Below are 19,426 nucleotides of genomic sequence, written 5' to 3'. Positions count from 1 at the left end.
GTGGAAAAATAATTCAACACTTGTTTACAAAATGCTTACTATATGCTGGGCATTGGGCTGATAAAAAGTTGATTACATAGCTTTTGTTCTAATGGAGAGACAGGGCACATTAACAAGTACTTATAGTGTGACAAATGGTACATTAAGAGTATGAGCAAAAAGCAAGGAGCAGATAGGACCAGGTGAGTCTCCACTCTTACCCTACTTTGCTGTGTATCTTTGGGCAAAACATTTCATCTCTCTGGCACTCATTTTTCTGTCATACTGAATAATGACAAGAAGTGTAAAACCCTCTCCATCTCCAAGTTTAGTTGCGTGAGAAATATCTCCATTCAGTACTCTAAGGAATGGGTACAGAATAGAGTCTTCAAATCAAGTACCCACAGTGGTCAGAAAGAAAATAAATGAAATGAGTATAAGCCAATGCGATGCATTAGGGATTCTGCGCCAATGGAGAGTGTATGTCCCTTCTAAATTCATTTAAATTAAAATAAATGCACTCTCCTAGTACAGAAGTGGGAGATAAACATGTACCAAAACAAATAAGAAAAAATGACAATTACAGTAAAGCCTCACATGAATTTTATAAAATAAATAATGTAAAGAAGAGGAAGAGATACAACTGACTGAATAGTTAAGAAAGGTGTCATATGGGAGGAACAACATAGTTCAACTTTGACAGATTAGTGTTTAGAAGGTTATAGAGGAACAGGGGATATTCTGAGGTGAAAGCCTTGCCTAAGTGCACTAAGTCAGAGATTGAACTATTTGTTTTTTTCTGGAAAAGTTTGAGTAGATTGGACAAAAAGTCTAGATAAAGTTAGCTTGAAACGAGTTAAAAATATAGATCAGGTTGAAATTTTATGGAAACTTTAAATTATTAGGAAATATTGAGGATGTGGGAGATGCAGGTAACGTAGCTTTATAAAAGTGACGGCTTGGATTAAAAATGTATTTTTTGTCCAGACATTCTCCTTATCCTAAATTTACTATTTCATTAAATATTTTTTAAAAATCAAAGCCAGTTAAGGAGACTTAGTATTGTATTATTCTGTACATGGCTATTATTATAAGCATTACAGAACTTGAGAAAAAGTAGAAAACTATTTAGAATGGCTTGAAGAAAGTTCTGCCTTAAAGAAGGGGACTAGAGTAGAGAAAGACTTAAAGTTGATTTTAGATCTCCAAATACAAGATTTTTAGTCTTTTGCATGAAAATATATATTGTATCTGCATAGACCATTTTTCTTCATATATAATATGAATTTCTATCTTTTAATATTAACAGTTAAGAATGGACCATTGACATGCATTATAGGAAAGTAGAATTATGTACAGTAAAATACTGACATATAAAATGTGTTCACTAAAACTGTCTCTTATTGGATAGAGTTTTTAAAGAAGCATTTGGAGATCTTTGTTCAAGGAAAAAACCAAAAATTCACAAATAACTTTCTTGGTTATATTTCAAATTTCAGCCAGTTTGTCAGAAGAATTATTCAGCATATTGGCCTCCAACATTTGAAGAGCTGCCAAACTCACCATAGTTAATTTATATGAAAGAAAATTGTATTTTTTTAAAAATTGCATTCCTCCTCTTCTATTGCCATGCTTAGAAGTTAAAGTATCAATAGTCTCAGATTTACTGTTTTATTAAGATCCAGATGTATTTTTCCCAACATGTAAATACTGTCAGTGATTAAATGAAAAACAAATAAATTATATTAATTAGAAATCAAAACTAATTGAAGGGATACACTAGAATCTAAAAATGTAATATCAACAGCAAATACTTGCAGAGGTTCAATTTAATTAAAGACTTAAAAGTCAACAAATGAATCTGCTCTGCATATCAACTAACCTGCTCCATCTCTACTATTACCACCTGGTCCATGTGTCATCTTTTCTCACCTGGACTATGCCAAGAGCTCCCTACATCTTCTGACTGCTGCCTTTCTTTTTTTTTTTTTTTGAGTTGTGAATTTTTAAAAACTTTTATTTACCTTCTCCAGGTCATATGTACTATTTTTTTTCACTCTATTCTTTTTTTTTCTTTTTTAAACATCTTTATTGGAGTATAATTGCTTTACAATGGTGTGTTAGCCCACGTACCTGGGTAGGGCAAAAGAAAAAATTGACTGCTGCCTTTCTTGTTCTTCTGTAATCCATTTTCCATACAGCTGTCTCTCTGTGCTCTAGCCATAGGGTCTTTCTTTCCATTACTTAAACATGCAAACCTCCTTTGGGTGCTCCTTAGTTGAGGTGCCCTGCCACCACACACTCACATGCTTGGCTTCTTCTTGCCAGTCTAGTCTCTGCTCACAGGTCGCCATTTCTGAAAGGTTTCCCTGACCATTTCATTTAAATTAGACCCTGACCCAACTCACACTCTCACATTATCCTGGTTACAGTCTTCATAACACTTAATTCTTTATGTCTATTTTTCCTTGAGTGAATATAAGCTCTATGAGAGCAGGGCTTTCCCTGTATTATTTACTGTTAGAGTTCCAGGATCTAAAAAGTTACTGACATAATAATAGACTCTCAAAAATATTTTCTAAAATAAAGAGCAAGCTTTTTGAGGAAATTCTTAGGAAACTGGATATTTTTGTGAGATACTGCTTCTGAGTATTAATCAAAATTGCGAGATTGGGATTGACATATGCACACTACTATATATAAAATAGATAACTAATAAGGACCTACTGTATAGCATAGGGAACTCTTCTCAGTACTCTGTAACGACCTATATGGGAAAAGAATCTAAAAAAGAGTAGAGATAGGTACATGTATAACTGATTCACTTTGCTATACAGCAGAAACTAACACTGTAAATCAACTATACTCCAACAAAAATTTTTTACATTTTTTGAATTTAGAAGAAACAAAACACAACAGGAACTTTTATCACCTCTTTTGACCTTAGGACATGCAGAAGCATAGAAAATATTAATAATGTTGTTTATGATTAACTAACACAAGAAATGACTTAAAAACATAATTGGAGTGTTATGAATAGTTTTCAATAAGAATTTAATCATTTTTCATGTTTTAAATATCTGTGTATATTTGAAATCCTGATAACTATAAAAAGAGTAAAATGATCTCACGCTTTCATTTTTTTCTTAAATTTCTGCTTGTATAATTAAATTGTACTTTGTCTATTTATATGTTTAGTTTTATTTAGGTGTATAATATAGTGACCCTTATTCATTTAATTATATATTTCCAATTTAGCTGTTTTAGAAAATTTATTTTAAATGACTTATGAATATCTAATACAATGAATATAACTGATATAATTTAAGTCAAGAAAATCTTTTACAAGAACTTTTCTGAGAGCATCACTGCTCTTTCTTTTATTAATAATGATTTGTTAAAAAATTGGAAGTGAGTAGATACTTTTAAGAAAGTCAACAAAAATAGAAGGCATGTATTTAGGCTTCAAGGAATATAAAATATGATTCTTTGAATGAGACCTGGAAATTTTAAGCCTCTGTATTCCCCCCAACCCAAACATTAGTCACATAGGTTATTTAAGTGATATTTGCAGCTCTCTGCATTCTTCAATTAGTCCACAATTTTAAACACTGTGATGAAATATTCCAAAAACTAACATTTTCAGGGCATAAAATGTAGAAATGCAAATTATTTGTTTTGCCATGACTTTTTAATTTTCAGAACTGTAAATTCAAAGTTGGAGATGCTAAGAACCTAGGAGATACTGTCACTACTTAATCTCAGCATATATTCCATGTGTTTTCAATAGAACTCTGCTTGTTTTTAAAGAAATCTAGCGTCTCTCAAATGTCTGCTTTGCATTTTACATGCTGTATCAATATTAGCTCATTAATATTCTAGCTTTTCTAACAAGTCATAGAAAAGTGAGTCTATTCCTAGTACAAAAATCTATAGAACAATTAGTATTAAGTTGTTTATTTTTGAAAGTTGTAGAAATTAGGATGTGTTAAATAATATTATAGGTGGCGAAGTCAGGAATATAGATCAATTCCATTTTCCCTTTCCCCATCTTAAACCAATACGCAGTCAATGTGATCAAGATTTTACTTTCATACGAACACTTCTTTCTAGACAGAGAAAAATAAATGAAAACTTTGAAACGATAAGTCAGAAAGTCATAAGGCTGCAAGAAATGGTCTGCATCCTTTCCCCACACTTTCCTACTTTCTCCGCTGCCAAATCTTTTTGCTTTCTTTCATCACCTTATCAAAATGTATCTTTCTGAGAATCAGTATAGTAAAGAGATTGGGTTGATATTGACTATTCACTAAATTTAGGACCTGAAACAACTTAATTAATCCTTTGTGCTCCAGTTTCTCATCTATAAAGTGGAGACAATATTAGTTTTCACTCAATAAGATTGTAGTATAAATCAAATATATTAAAATATTCAAGGTTTTATAATCATGCTTAACTCATAGTGAGCATTCAATAATTATTAACTGATAATTTTGATGGTAGAAATAACAGCAGTAGTAGTACTAGTATTAACAGTAAGTACTAGTAATATGTACTAGTAGTAGAAGCAGTAGTACACCTACTGTGTTAAAAAATTATACTAGTTGCTATATTTATAGTGGTGAGTCAAGCAAGACAATCCTTGTTTCAGTCTGGATATTATCTTGTAAACTATTTTCCATGTCATCAATTCTCTCTTCAGCTGTGCCAACTGTAGTCTTGTGAGTTATGTCATGATTCGTTTTCAAAAACAAAAACCACAAGTAAAGGTGGTATAAAAAAATAGGACTTACTAGTAAATCCCATATAACAAGAAGATGGCTGAAGGTAGATGATGTAAGGATTTGTTAAATCACTCAGCAATATCAAGGACACAGGCTTTTTCTAACGTTTCACTCTGTTTGCCATTCTTAAAGTATCAGCTATATCTCTCCACATGGTAGAGATGCCTGAGACAGCTCCAAGTGTCTCATCCTTACACAGCTTCATCCAAAATCAGAACAAGATGAGCTTTTCTTTCATTCCTCAAAATCAGTGGTCAGGCACTGTTGTAGATACTAAGGGTACCTCAGTCAACAAAATAGACCAAAATCCCATGCTCAAGGCATATATATTTGAGGCAGGAAGAAAGAGAAAAAAAGAAAAAGAAAACTAAGTGAAATATAGAGTCTGCTAGTTAGTGAAAATGTCAACAAGAAAAAAAAAATAAAGGAGAACTGGAAGTGTGTGCACGTGTCATATCTCAATTTTGTAGAGGGGGTGAGTTGCAATTGTTGATAGTATAACTGAGGTAGGTTTTAATGATTAGTGACATGGCAGTTAAGATTTAAAGGAGATTAGAGAAGTTACCATGCAGTCACCAAGGGGCAGAGGTGTCCAACAGGTAGAACAGCATTCCTGCCAAGTTGGAGGAAAAGTAAAGAGAATGCTGTTAATGGAAGCAGTGTTAGAAAGGAGGAGGGAAGTAGGGGGTGAGGTCACAGAGTTAAAACAGGGCAAGGACAAGGGAGTGTGGGCCATGTAGAGATTTATAGGCTACTATGAGAATGTTTACTGCTATTCAGGAGATAGGAAGCCAGGTGAGGGCTGTGAGTAGAGGGGTGATTGACTTCTTTTTCAAGGACTTCTTTTTTAAATGGCTGCCATATTCTGAAAAGACGAAGAGAAGCAAGGACAGAGCCAGTAGAGGCAGTAGGAGCTAATACAATAATCTTTATTCATCTCTCATTCTGTCAAGGAGGAAAATGTTTGCGAGAAGCTCTCTAACAGGTTCTGTCTCAGGTTCAGTTGGCCAAAATGGAGTTATTTGCTTACTCTCAAGTTGCAAACATGTCTGGGAAAGGAACTTTCTGGCATTCACAGTGAGTACAGTGGAAGATAGGCTCTGTTGGTAAGAAAAATAAAAGAAATAGCTGTTGTTTACACACTCAATAATGCTTTTCATGGTGGACTAAGAGCATTAAAATGGCTTGCAGCTTTTAAGTAAAATATTAACTTGATAAACTTTTATTTTAGAATAGTAGCTCTAAATGCCTAGAAAAAATGGACCAGGTTAGGGAAAGACTAGAAGCAGGGAATCTAATTAGATGCTGTTTCCATAATCCAGGTAAGACATGATAATATATGATAGTGGCCTGGGATTGATTGATTGATTGTGAGAATTGAGGGTGATGGAGAGGATGCATCAATTGTGTTGCTCAGACTAGATTTCTGGAATGGACACATGGGTAGAACATATTGCAATTATTTGAAATTTGTAGTTTTTTTAAAAAGGGAACAAGTTTAAGAAAGAAATGAATTTATCTCTGGATATGCTGAGTTTAAGACATGATTGGAAAAGTTTAAGTAATGATGTGCAATAGGCAGGGCCTGAAGGATAGGAAAATATCAAAGCTCAAAATATGATTTTAGGGTTATCTACATATATATAATTATGCTCAAAGTATATAAAATGTTTAATCCAGAAAGAATAGAATTGGTTCAATATGTTCTAAACAAATAATTTTACTGTCTCTCCTGCTCCACATGCAATGGGATGAGTGAGAGAAAGAGGGAAAGAAAGAGAAGAGAATGTGGAAGAAAGATATTAGTAATGAGTTACAAATGTTTAGAATCAGAATATAAAGAGTATATACAAAAAAAAGAGTATATACAATGTAATCTTCAGAAACACAGAGAAGAAATCACAATGCCAAAACCCATGGAGAAAATATTGTTGCACATTTATAAGTAATTCTAAGAGTCAATCTGAGAATTTCTCCTTGAGAGGAGAAAGTGTAGAATTATTGTCTCTATACAGGAAAAGTGAATTGCCAATGAAAATAAGTGTTATTGACAGACTCCTATGATCATACATGCCAAATTTGTAGTCACAAATTTAAAGGGAGACAAGTCAGCATCTTTGCTTGTTTCTGAAAATTAGGTATAGTTTTGGATGTAATCATAGTTGGGGTTTTGCCAGTTGAGAAACACAGAGGAAGAGTGGCTTATTTGTTTTGAGTGTATTAAGCAAGAAATTCTTAGGCATAAGAACCAAAGAATATCAGCTGTGTGCAAGAATAAACTGCAGACCTGGGGATGGTGGTAGACATTAAAAAAAAAAAAGTGATAAAGTCAATGGATTATGATTCAGGGAAATCAAATAATTTTTGAAATGTGTGCAAAGTGAGTTGAAATGTTAGAAGGTGGTAGTAAAAGTCTCCTTTAAATCAACATTCTAGATGCCATATATTTATTGGTAGTAAAAACAAAAGTCCAGGAAATGACTATGAAATGTGGTGGATACATGGAATGGAGGAAACACTTATTTCAAATGAGGATACCAAGGATCTGAAGTTCCCAATGGCATGCACCTTTGACTTCCCAGATGTTGAAGACCATATAATAAACAACACTATAAGCAGTAAAGAGAAGGATGGCAAGTGTTAAAACGTAGGTTTTATATTGACTACTAAGTTTAGAAATAGCACATACTGCAGTCGGATAACATGAGTTTCAAAGGAATTGGGATTTAAGGGAGTGTTAAGGATTTAATGTTTGTGTCTCCCCCAAAATGCAGTTGTTGAACCCCTAACTGCCATTGAAATGGTATTTGGGGGTGGGGCCTTTGGAAGTTAATTAAGGTTAGATGAGATCATGAGGGTGGTGCCTTCATGATGGGCATACTGCCCCCCCCCTTTTTTTTAAACATCTTTATTGGAGTATAATTGCTTTACAATGGTGTGTTAGTTTCTGCTTTATAACAAAGTGAATCAGTTATACATATACATATGTTCCCATATCTCTTCCCTCTTGCGTCTCCCTCCCTCCCCTTATAAAGAAGAGGAAGAGACACTGGAGCCCTCTCTCTCCTTGAGTGCACGGAAAAGAGACCATATGAGCACACAGTGAGATGGCAGCCATCTGAAAGCAAAGCAGAGGGTCCTCACTAAGAACGAAATCTGCTGGCACCTTGATCTTGGGCTTCCCAGGCTCCAAAACTGTGAAAAATAAATGTCTGTTGTTTAAGCCACCTAGTCTATGATGCTATGTTATAGCAGCTCAAGCTAATTAAGGCAGGGAGTAATGAGAAGAAACCATGTAGAACCAGCAATGAAGAGCACGTTGAACACTCTTCCACCTCCAGCCCCAGCCCCATGGAAGGTATGTGGTGTCAGAGAAATAAGAAGCCACCCTGAAGGGAGCTCTAGGGGCAACGTCCCTCAGATTCACTGAGAGGTGTTATGAGAAAGAACATTTGGAGAGGAGGTGTAAGGGGTAGAAGATCTGGCTGGTGATAGACCATATATATTAGAGGGCATCATGGAACAGTTCTAGGAGTTGGGAAAAAGTCTGAGATTAGGAGATGTAGACAGGGGACAAAAATCCAGGTGAGGAATTAGAGCACTGGGTCAGGACTGGGGTAAATAAGTATGTAAGACAAGAATATCTTAATTGTCTTGCAATTAAATAAGGATATTTTATTCTAATTATAGCAGACAGGTCACAGTGGTGAGGTCTGGTGTTGGAGGTGGCTCAAGAGCTGGTCCTACCGTGGAGAACATGAAGCTCTGTCGGCCCCTCTTACATGCCACAAGTGTGATGACACAGCTGGGAAATGGGTGGTTGCACCACAGCATCTGGAGCTCAGTGGCTTCACATAACTTCAGAACATCTGGAACTTTGTAGTTTGCCTTTAAATACATGTTTGGGCTGATAGTTTCTGTTGCAAACTAGCATTTTTTGCATTTAGCTAATGATTATTTCAATCTGTGTGTGGGTTTTGTTTCTTTTTCCTAGCATGCCTATTAGTAAAGTGGTATTTGCTTTTGATAACATTTTACATAATTTTTTCTCACAGTTAGCTGTTTGAAACTTCTTACAAATTTACAAGAATGTATTTTTTGGTTATGTGTAAATACTTCATGAGGACATTTGTATAAAACAATTTGATGACAAGTACATCAATGCAAATAAAAGTACTAAACTTATTTCATAAAAATCATGTGAAATATATGCAATATATAAAATAATATTAATTTATGATATGCAATAATAATGGCTGACATTTATTGAGCATATTGTATATGCTAGACACAATCCTTAGACTTTTACATATATTATCTCCCCTAATATCCATAATGACCCTATAAAGTAAATACTATTATTAATTATATTTTCTACATGAGGACACTGAGGCACAAGGAGGTTAAAGAACTGACACAAGAACACTCACACATTATGGAGAGCCGCCAGAATTTAAACCTTGAGTTCAGACCCAGCACCTTTAACCATTATGCTATCCTGTTTCTCATTCAACATACAACATAAAATTTTATACTCGAATCACTAAATCAGGGAGCAATGATTCAGTGAAGGGAAACAGATCATTCACTCTGACATATGATCATATGTTGAGATATGAAAAAGAGTATCAAAATATTTTTTGTTAAAATGTATTTATGTGCTATTCATTCATTACTTCACTCACTATTATTGCATGCCTATATCCATGATAATGTTAGGCTCTATGAGAGCCAAGCATAAAGAAAATATGTCTTTGAACATGACTAATAGGTTGTGTATGTTATGAAGACAAATCTCTGTGTATATGTGTGTGTGTGTGTGTGTGTGTGTATATATATACACACAGATATATATACACATATGTGTAACATACACATATATACACACATATATTCATATATCCATATATTGCATATATATGTGCTGAGATGATTTATGAAATATAGAGTATGGAAACTTCAGGTAGAAGTACCAGAATGCACACACACAAAAAGTGTATATCTGCAGAGGGCATGTATCTTGACTTAGCTGGAGAGCCGGTACATAGGAAAAGGAGTAATGGTCAATATGGATAGAATAATAAATTGGGACAACATTATTGAAGACTTGGATTGTATGCTAATTTTTTAGAGTCTATTTAATGTATAGTGGGAATCTTAAGACATTTGATCAGAGAAATTCTGTTTTGAGAATAGCTGTATTTGGGGAAGATCAATCTGGAAGAGGTTAATGATATGAATCAGCAGAAGAATTGCTAAGTTGCAAAATCACTAAAAGGCATTTCTATAATAAGTATTGGAAAAGTAAGGAGGATCGTTTCATACTTTGCTGTGACTTAAACAGTAAATTCTGTAGCTTTAATTTTACAATTACATGATCTTAGTTGGAAATTACTTATCTAATAATTCAAATCCTTAAAACTTCTGGCAGAAATTAAAGACAAAAATTAAACCTTCACTAATATTAAATGTTAATGTACTAAATAAATAAAATATTCTTAGAATGTACTCCTCAGGTCAGTGTTTGCCATACTTCCAGGAGGGTTATAGCATGTGATAAATATTACTTTGCTTGTATTCTGAAAGGAAAGAGGCAGCAGATAGAATAATAATGAGGAACTCAATAATACCTCTTTTCTTTCATCACTTCACCTTTACACTTGCTTAAATAACTGTTTAACAAAGCAGACGTAATATGACTACAGACATGTCCTGCAAGGGCAGCTAAAGATATTTCCAATCAAAATTGGTTATGCAAGGACAGATGTAGCCACACCTATCCACCCATCATCTTCAAAAATTTTATTAAAACTTCCATTTTTATCAAGTGAATGATTTACGAGAAATGAGGTATTTCTACATTATTGACAAATCACAAATAGACTAATACCTGTGAGATGCAATGATTTGTGACATCAATAATTTTACATAATTTGTTCTATTATATTTTAGGTAACTCGACATCTTCTAAGAATATAGTGACCTCAAAACGTATATAATCATTTCCAAAATCTTTCGAAGTTAATAATGAATAACAGCTTGAAAAGTAAATGCAAGTAAAGTCACTTTTCCTGAAGGAAGATAAAACCCACCGCAGGTCAGCAGAACTTAATATTTCTTTCTCTCATTAGTGAGGAAGATTTTATCTGTGGTGCATTTATTATCTGAAAACTTTTTCAGATCATTCCTGCAGTTCAAGCTATTTTTGTAATGAAAATTAGTCACATTAGCTTCACTGTGCCTTTAAAATAATCCTGACAAACAAAAATTAATTTGCTTTGTAATATTCCATTAGTAGGTAAGCATGGAGCATAACAGAAGAACTTGCAGAATTTGTAGAAAAACAAAGTAGTAGAACTTGGCCTGATAACTGAACTATTGTACATGCACTCATCTACTTTTTTATTCCCTTCTCTATTTGGGATGAAAGCAACGTAACCTTCACTGTGCCTTATCATTTCTGTGGTTAAGCGTGTAATTTGGAAGTAAGAACACGTTGTAAATATGGCTAAACAAAACCCTCCTTCTATATGTAGAGGGGTTAATTAGGCATATGCTGCAGACAATTCCAAAAGCCCAGAAGAGGGGTTTTCTTCCCAATAATGTAAACTTGTCAAATATATTTTAAAATGAAATGTTTCCCTGCTTTCCTTGTTTTGGAACTCAGAAAGTTGTTTGCATATATTAAGTCCAAATATCTAAATGTGTTGAAAATGATGTTTGCAGTATCTAAAAATATTTGTTTTTAAGGCAGGCAGCATACATATTCAAACAAATCAGTTATTCACTCTTTCTTTTTTTAAGGTCTGTTTCTAGATACAAAGACTAAATTAGTCTCTTTTTTAAGCAACAACCTTCAGCTGGAGCAGGGTATTCTATGAATACCCTAAATGTCAGGACTCTTTTTGGCCTAAAGTAACTGAATCATTTTAATAATGAAGCCTAGGGTTTTTGTCTATTTTCTGAACTATTTTACAATCTTTCATAAGAGTAATCCATAGACTTTTTTCACTGCACCAATGTATTTGATGATGTCAACATTTGGGGAGTGCATTACACACCCAGTTATCTGAAGATAAGATTTCCTGCAAAAACATCCAGCCAACTAAGACCCAATCTCCATGGTGATTCACCAGTCAACCATCATTTTTTTTTTCTTTTTTGCCAAAACCCACATGCCTTATTCTAGAAGACACTCTTGACTCTCACTCCAAACTTAATGACTCTTGTAATCGTCTTAATGCACTTGTTTTGAAATATTCTCTTCCATCGCAGATTATAAAAAATAAGTCGGAAGAATTGACAGAAAGCTACATTGAGTACTAAAGATTCTAGGCCCAGGAGATGAAATTAGTGACATCTTGATCAAAGATACAAAAAGTGAAGACTACACAAAGAGGGTATTTAGTATCACGCAGCTGCTTCCTCACTTTCATCACCTCTGACAGGATCACTACATGTATTAAGGTCAGTCACACCTGTTTCTCGTAACCATGAGTCATTAAGAAAAAGCTAAGTTAGGTTCCATATAGTATGTTTAAAGAGGCATGACAGTGTGTCCAGTATTAGAGATTAATATCTCCCAGGGGGAAAATAGCCTATCCTTTCTTTTAAGTTTCATGGCTTAAATGAATCTTTAGGGGAATGTTGCACAGGTAAAAATTCATCTCCCAAAGATGGAGGAGTAAAGTCTCATTTATGGGGTGAATATGTTATTCAAAACTTAAATTGGAATGATTTATCAGTAATCATGGTAACAATCAGTCAGCGTTTACATTTTGAAAACTGTTAGAATACGTTGATAGCATTTGATGACTCAACTGTTTGTTCAGATTTTACCCACAGGGAAACTGGAGATCAAAGATATGAAAGGAATCACACCAAGTCACGGAGCTGATAAACTGTAAAATATGACCATAAATTCAAATGTCGTAAAACGAAATTTGTTATAGTTTCCTTCAAAACCTGCCACTTCCCATTTTTCCAGATACTATACATATCAGTATAAATATCTGTCACATTACAGACTAGATAAAATCCAGCAGTTGAATGAAAGTCACAGCTTACTACAATCATATTATTCCTTTGAATTTTAAGATGAAATGGAAAATACTTTCCCATGGGAAAAACAATCTGCATTATTCTGAGTTTCTATCTTCTGTTAGAGAAGCTTAGCCTGAATTTAAAAGTCATAGCCCTTTAGCTAATGTAGTACATGTGGGGCTTTTGCCAGTTGCTAGGAATATAAAAAATGACGCACCTCCTGCCTTTTTCAAAAGGCTTCAATGTCATTGCATATTCTTACAAGAAGAGAATGGAGAAGTGGTTAAGAGTATTCTAGAACCAGATTCTCTAGCGCAAATCCAGTCCTTTCACTTCCTTAGGTTTGTGACCTTGAGCAAATTACTTCCTCACTCAGTGCCTCCTATTTTCCTCTGCAAATAGGGATAATAATATTACTTACCTCAGAGTCTGTTGTGAAGAATAATTGAGTGTAAGCTCATTTACATGAGGTTAGAGCTTTGAATAAAATGTACATTTCGGGCTTCACAACAACCCTAAGATATAGGTGTTTTTAATCCGTATTTTAGAGATGAGATCATTGAGGCTTAGAAAGTTAATTAACTTGCCCAATGTCAAACAGGTGTGTGTGGCAGAGCAGGAAATGAAATGCAAGCCTGCTTATAAAGGCTCTGTTTTAACCAATATGTTACATTTTAACCTGGAACTAGCTGATGTGTAAAATATCATATTCCCGGGCTTCCCTGGTGGCGCAGTGGTTGAGAATCTGACTGCAAATGCAGGGAACACGGGTTCGAGCCCTGGTCTGGGAAGATCCCACATGCCGCGGAGCAACTGGGCCCGTGAGCCGCAATTACTGAGCCTGCGCGTCTGGAGCCTGTGCTCCGCCACAAGAGAGGCCGTGATAGTGAAAGGCCCGCGCACCGCGATGAAGAGTGGCCCCCGCTTGCCACAACTAGAGAAAGCCCTCGCACAGAAACGAAGACCCAACACAGCCATAAATAAATTAAAAAAAAAAATCGTATTACCTAAAGTAGTGCAATATTCAAACAGTTCAGAAAAATGTGGTTATATTAAATGAGTTTTGTTTTTTAAAAACTAGACGTTCCACTGATGTTAAATTTTTTTAAAAAGTTTGTTTTCAAGGGCACCATAGAGTTTAAAGCTAGGTAGTTTACCAAAGACAACAGAGTATCGGCAATGGTTGCCCTCACCAAATAGTATTAGTTACAACAGAAAAATACTTGTTATATTTCAGCACCTTTCATACATTATATCAAGACCTTATGACAACAATATAACATAAATACCTATGTTTGCAGATGAGAACACTGAGGCTTTTATAGGTTGAGAAATGAACTTACAGTTATCCAGATATAAAGTTGGAGACCTGTAAAATGAAACCAATTGACTTAGCTCCCAAGCCCATACCTTTTCTTCTATGCCTAAGTGCCTGTTTGTTTTTTTTCCTGTGGGCATTTTATTTTATTTAAATTTCTTATTATGCTTTTTTTTTTTCTTTCTGATATTTAGTTCTTTTTATTTAAATATACGCTCTGCAGTTTCTTAATTTTAAGAGGCCAGAAAGCTACGATAATATCCAGATGAACGATCTCTTCATTTTTGAAAACAAAAACTCTTCTGTAATTTGAGACAGCTAATTAAAAAAAAAAACCAACTGGAGACAAACTATAAGATAGAAAAAAATTATTTAAAATATCAGCAACAGTGACTGAAATATTTACAAAGATACAGTTGGATTTGACTTGACTAATTCTAATATATACCTAACACATGCAGATGCACATATGTATTTAGTCTTTTTAAAATGACGAAATCAAACAGAACAATTAAGTAACACCTTCAATCAGCTAACTTAGTTAACAACGGGAAGAATTTATAAATGTGCATTTTCACACTGGAATTTCCAGCACACTGTCAAAGGGTTAAATGCGTTAGAAGGTGTCCTGTGAATACCAACTGGTTGGCATTTCATGAAAACTCTTAGCCGTGTATGACAAAGGGAATAACAATAGTCGTCACATGATTGTGGATGAGTGTTTTAGCTAATTTGCCCTCACTTCTGTGGAATAATACTCATTTATAAGTCTTGGAAGAAAGCTATTTTTCTATAAGCGTGGATATTAGATTTTGGATTCCGCTGTTTACTATGAATGTTTTGGATAAGTGCAGCCCTGGGCTTATGTCTCAACCAGGGAGATTCCATGGTTCCAAATAATGAGATCAAACCTCTCATTTCAGTGAGTTTACTGTGTTTAGATCAAGATTTGTGCTGTCTCTTGTTAGAAGACCTGGGAAATAATAAGTAAAGACGTCTCTGGCATGGTAATGATGTCTAATAGACTGCCATAAGTTTTAAAATTTGAGAATGCATTCATGGTTTTGGGAAAGTGAGTTCCCCTGAGGGTCTTTGTCCTCCCCAACTATTGTTATTCCCTTTGTCTTATTATGCTTTAATAATTTAAAACTTGATTAAACTACACATACCCTGTGATTTTCTTCAGCTTTATTGAAACATAATTGACAAATAAATTTGTAAGATAAAGTATACAATGTGATGAGTTGACGTATGTGTACAGTGTGAAAAGATTCTCCCCATTGAGTTAATTAACACGTTCATCACCTCACAACTTTCAATTATGCAGTACAGTGTTATCAACTATAGTCAACATGTTATACACTAGATCCTCACACCTTATTCATCTTATAACTGAAAGTTTGTATCTTTTTATCAGTCTCTCTATTTTCCCCACCTTCAGCCCCTGACAATCACTTTTCTACTCTTCATTTCTATGAGTTTGAATTATTAATATTGTTTTTAGATACCACGTATAAGTGATACCATGCACGATTTGTCTTTGTCTGGCTTACTTCACTTAGCATAATGCTCTCAGGTTTCATCCATGTTGTCACAAATGACAGGATTTCTTTCTTTTTTAAGGCTGAATAATATTCCTTTGTATATGTACATACCACAACTTCTTTATCCGTTCAGCTATTGACGGACACTTAGCTGTTTCCATTACCTTGGCTAATGTAAACAATGCTGTAATGAATATGGGAGTACAGATATCTCTTTGAGATCATGGTTTTGTTTCCTTTGGAAGCCCAGAAGTGGCATTGCTGGATCATACGGTAGTTCTATTTTTAATATCTTGATGAAACTCCATACTGTTTTCCACTGTGGGTGTACCAGTTTACATTCCCACTAACATTGTACAAGGGTTCCCTTCTCTCCACATCCTTGCCAGTATTTTTTAATCTCTTGCCTTTTCTCTTTTTTAAACATCTTTATTGGACTGTAATTGCTTCACAATGGTGTGTTAGTTTCACCTTTATAGCAAAATGAATCAGTTATACATATACATATATCCCCATATCTCCTCTCTCTTGCGTTTCCCTACCACCCTCCATATCCCACCTCTCTAGGTGGTCACAAAGCACCGAGCTGATCTACGTGTGCTATGTGGCTGCTTCCCACTAGCTATCTATTTTATATTTGGTAGTATATATAAGTCCATGCCACTCTCTCACTTAGTCCCAGCTTACTGTTCCCCCTCCCCGTGTCCTCAAGTCCATTCTCTACACCTGCATCTTTATTCCTGTCCTGCCCCTTCAGAACCACTTTATTTTTTTAGATTCCGTATATATGTGTTAGCATATGGTATTTCTTTTTATCTTTCTGACTTATTTCACTCTGTATGATAGACTCTAGGTCCATCCACCTCACTACAAATAACTCAATTTCATTCCTTTTTATGGCTGAGTAATATTCCATTGTATATATGTGCCACATCTTCTTTATTCATTCATCTGTCTATGGATACTTAGGTTGCTTCCATGTCCTGGCTATTGTAAATAGAGGTGCAATGAACATTGTGGTACATGACTCTTTTGGAATTATGGTTTTCTCAGGGTATATGCCCAGTAGTGGGATTGCTGGGTTGTATGATAGTTCTATTCTTAGTTTTTTAAGGAACCTCCATAATGTTCTCCATAATGGTTGTATCAATTTACATTCCCACCAACAGTGCAAGAGGGTTCCCTTTTCTCCACATCCTCTCCAGCATTTATTGTTTGTAGATTTTTTGATGATGGCCATTCTGACTGGTGTGAGGTGATACGTCATAGTTTTGATTTGCATTTCTCTAATAATTAGTGATGTTGAGCATCCTTTCATGTGTTTGTTGGCAATCTGTGTATCTTCTTTAGAGAAATATCTATTTAGGTCTTCTGCTCATTTTTTTTTTTTTTAAGTTTATTTATTTATTTATTTATTTAGTTGGCTGTGTTGGGTCTTCGTTTCTGTGTGAGGGCTTTCTCTAATTGCGGCAAGCGGGGGCCACTCTTCATCACAGTGTGCGGGCCTCTCACTGTCGCGGCCTCTCTTGTTGCGGAGCACAGGCTCCAGACGCGCAGGCTCAGTAGTTGTGGCTCACAGACCTAGTTGCTCCGCGGCATGTGGGATCTTCCCAGACCAGGGCTCGAACCCGTGTCCCCTGCATTAGCAGGCAGATTCTCAACCACTGCGCCACCAGGGAAGCCCTTCTGCTCATTTTTGGATTGGGTTGTTTGTTTTTTTTGATATTGAGCTGCATGAGCTGCTTGTAAATTTTAGAGATTAATCCTTTGTCAGTTGCTTCATTTGCAAAAATTTTCTACCATTCTGAGGGTTGTATTTTCGTCTTGTTTATGGTTTCCTTTGTTGTGCAAAAGCTTTTAAGTTTCATTAGGTCTCATTTGTTTATTTTTGTTTTTATTTCTATTTCTCTAGGAGGTGGGTCAAAAAGAATCTTGCTGTGATTTATGTCATAGAGTGTTCTGCCGATGTTTTCCTTTATGAGTTTGATAGTGTCTGGCCTTACATTTAGGTCTTTAATCCAGTGTGAGTTTATTTTTGTGTATGGTGTTAGGGAGTGTTCTCATTTCATTCTTTTACATGTAGTTGTCCAGATTTCCCAGCACCACTTATTGAAGAGGCTGTCTTTTCTCCATTGTATATTCTTGCCTCCTTTATCAAAAATAAGGTGACCCTATGTGCATGGGTTTATCTCTGGGCTTTCTATCCTCTTCCATTGATCTATATGTCTGTTTTTGTGCCAACACCATACTGTCTTGATTACTGTAGCTTTGTAGTATAGTCTGAAGTCCAGGAGCCTGATACCTCCCATTCAATTTTTCTTAAGATTGCTTTGGCTATTTGGGGTCTTTTTTCTTTCCATACAAATTGTGAAATTTTTTGTTCTAGTTCTGTGAAAAATGCCAGTGGTAGTTTGATAGGGATTGCATTGAATCTGTAGATTGCTTTGGATATTATAGTCACTTTCACAATGTTGATTCTTCCAATCCAAGAACATGGTATATCTCTCCATCTGTTTGTATCATCTTTAATTTCTTTCATCAGTATCTTATAGTTTTCTGCATACAGGTCTTTTGTCTCCTTAGGTAGGTTTATTCCTAGGTATTTTATACTTTTTGTTGCAATGGTAAATGAGAGTGTTTCCTTAATTTCTCTTTCAGATTTTCATCATTAGTGCATAGGAATGCAAGATATTTCTGTGCATTAATTTTGTATCCTGCTACTTTACCAAATTCATTGATTAGCTCTAGTAGTTTTCTTGTATCATCTTTAGGATTCTCTATGTATAGTATCATGTCATCTGCAAAGAGTGACAGCTTTACTTCTTTTCTGATTTGGATTCCTTTCATTTCTTTTTCATCTCTGATTGCTGTGGCTGCAACTTCCAAAACTATGTTGAATGATAGTGGTGAGAGTGGACATCCTTGTCTCGTTCCTGATCTTAGAGGAAATGCTTTCAGTTTTTCACCACTGAGAACAATGTTGGCTGTGGGTTTGTCATATATGGCCTTTATTATGTTGAGGTAGGTTCCCCCTATGCCCACTTTCTGGAGAGTTTTTATCATAAATGGGTGTTGAATTTTGTCAAAAGCTTTTTCTGCATCTATTGAGATGATCATATGGTTTTTACCCTTCAATTTGTTAATATGGTGTATCACATTGATTGATTTGTGTATATTGAAGAATCTTTGCATTCCTGGGGTAAACCCCACTTTATCATGGTGTATGTTCTTTTTAATGTGCTGTTGTATTCTGTTTTCTAGTATTTGGTTGAGGATTTTTGCATCTATGTTCATCAGCGATATGGCCTGCAGTTTTCTTTTTGTGACATCTTTGTCTGGTTTTGGTATCAGGGTGATGGTGGCCTCATAGAATGAGTTTGGGACTGTTCCTCCCTCTGCTATATTTTGGAAGAGTTTGAGAAGGATAGATGTTAGCTCTTCTCTAAATGTTTGATAGAATTCACCTATGAGGCCATCTGGTCCTGGGCTTTTGTTTCTTGGAAGATTTTTAATCATAGTCTCAATTTCAGTGATTGTTTTTGGTCTCTTTATATTTTCTATTTTTTCCTGGTTCAGTCTCGGAAGGTTGTGCTCTTCTAAGAATTTGTCCATTTCTTCCAGGTTGTCCATTTTATTGGCGTATAGCTGCTTGTAGTAATCTCTCATGATCCTTTGTATTTCTGCAGTGTCAATTGTTACTTCTTCTTTTTCATTTCTAATTCTATTGATTTGAGTCTTTTCCCTTTTTTCCTGATGAG

The 19,426-nt window shown here is 35.1% G+C and overlaps 1 long non-coding RNA gene across 3 annotated transcripts in view; it reads left to right on the top strand.

Moving 5' to 3' along the window:
- The first annotated feature begins 302 nt into the window (after positions 1-302).
- LOC309636898 overlaps positions 303-19,426 on the top strand; it is a 35,803-nt gene continuing 16,679 nt past the window's right edge. The window contains exons 1-4 of one of the 3 annotated variants that reach the window (XR_014250293.1): positions 303-6,085; positions 7,799-8,121; positions 10,716-10,860; positions 12,039-12,230. This is a non-coding gene — a long non-coding RNA (uncharacterized lncRNA). Of the gene's footprint in view, positions 6,086-7,798; positions 8,122-10,715; positions 12,231-19,426 lie in introns of all 3 variants that reach the window. The other 2 variants (XR_014250294.1, XR_014250292.1) reach the window with 2 other exon arrangements.

Source organism: Balaenoptera physalus (genome assembly GCF_965194825.1).
Source record: "Balaenoptera physalus genome assembly, chromosome: 10".
NCBI lineage: Eukaryota > Metazoa > Chordata > Mammalia > Artiodactyla > Balaenopteridae > Balaenoptera > Balaenoptera physalus.
This window is presented reverse-complemented; position numbering and strand designations above follow the sequence as displayed.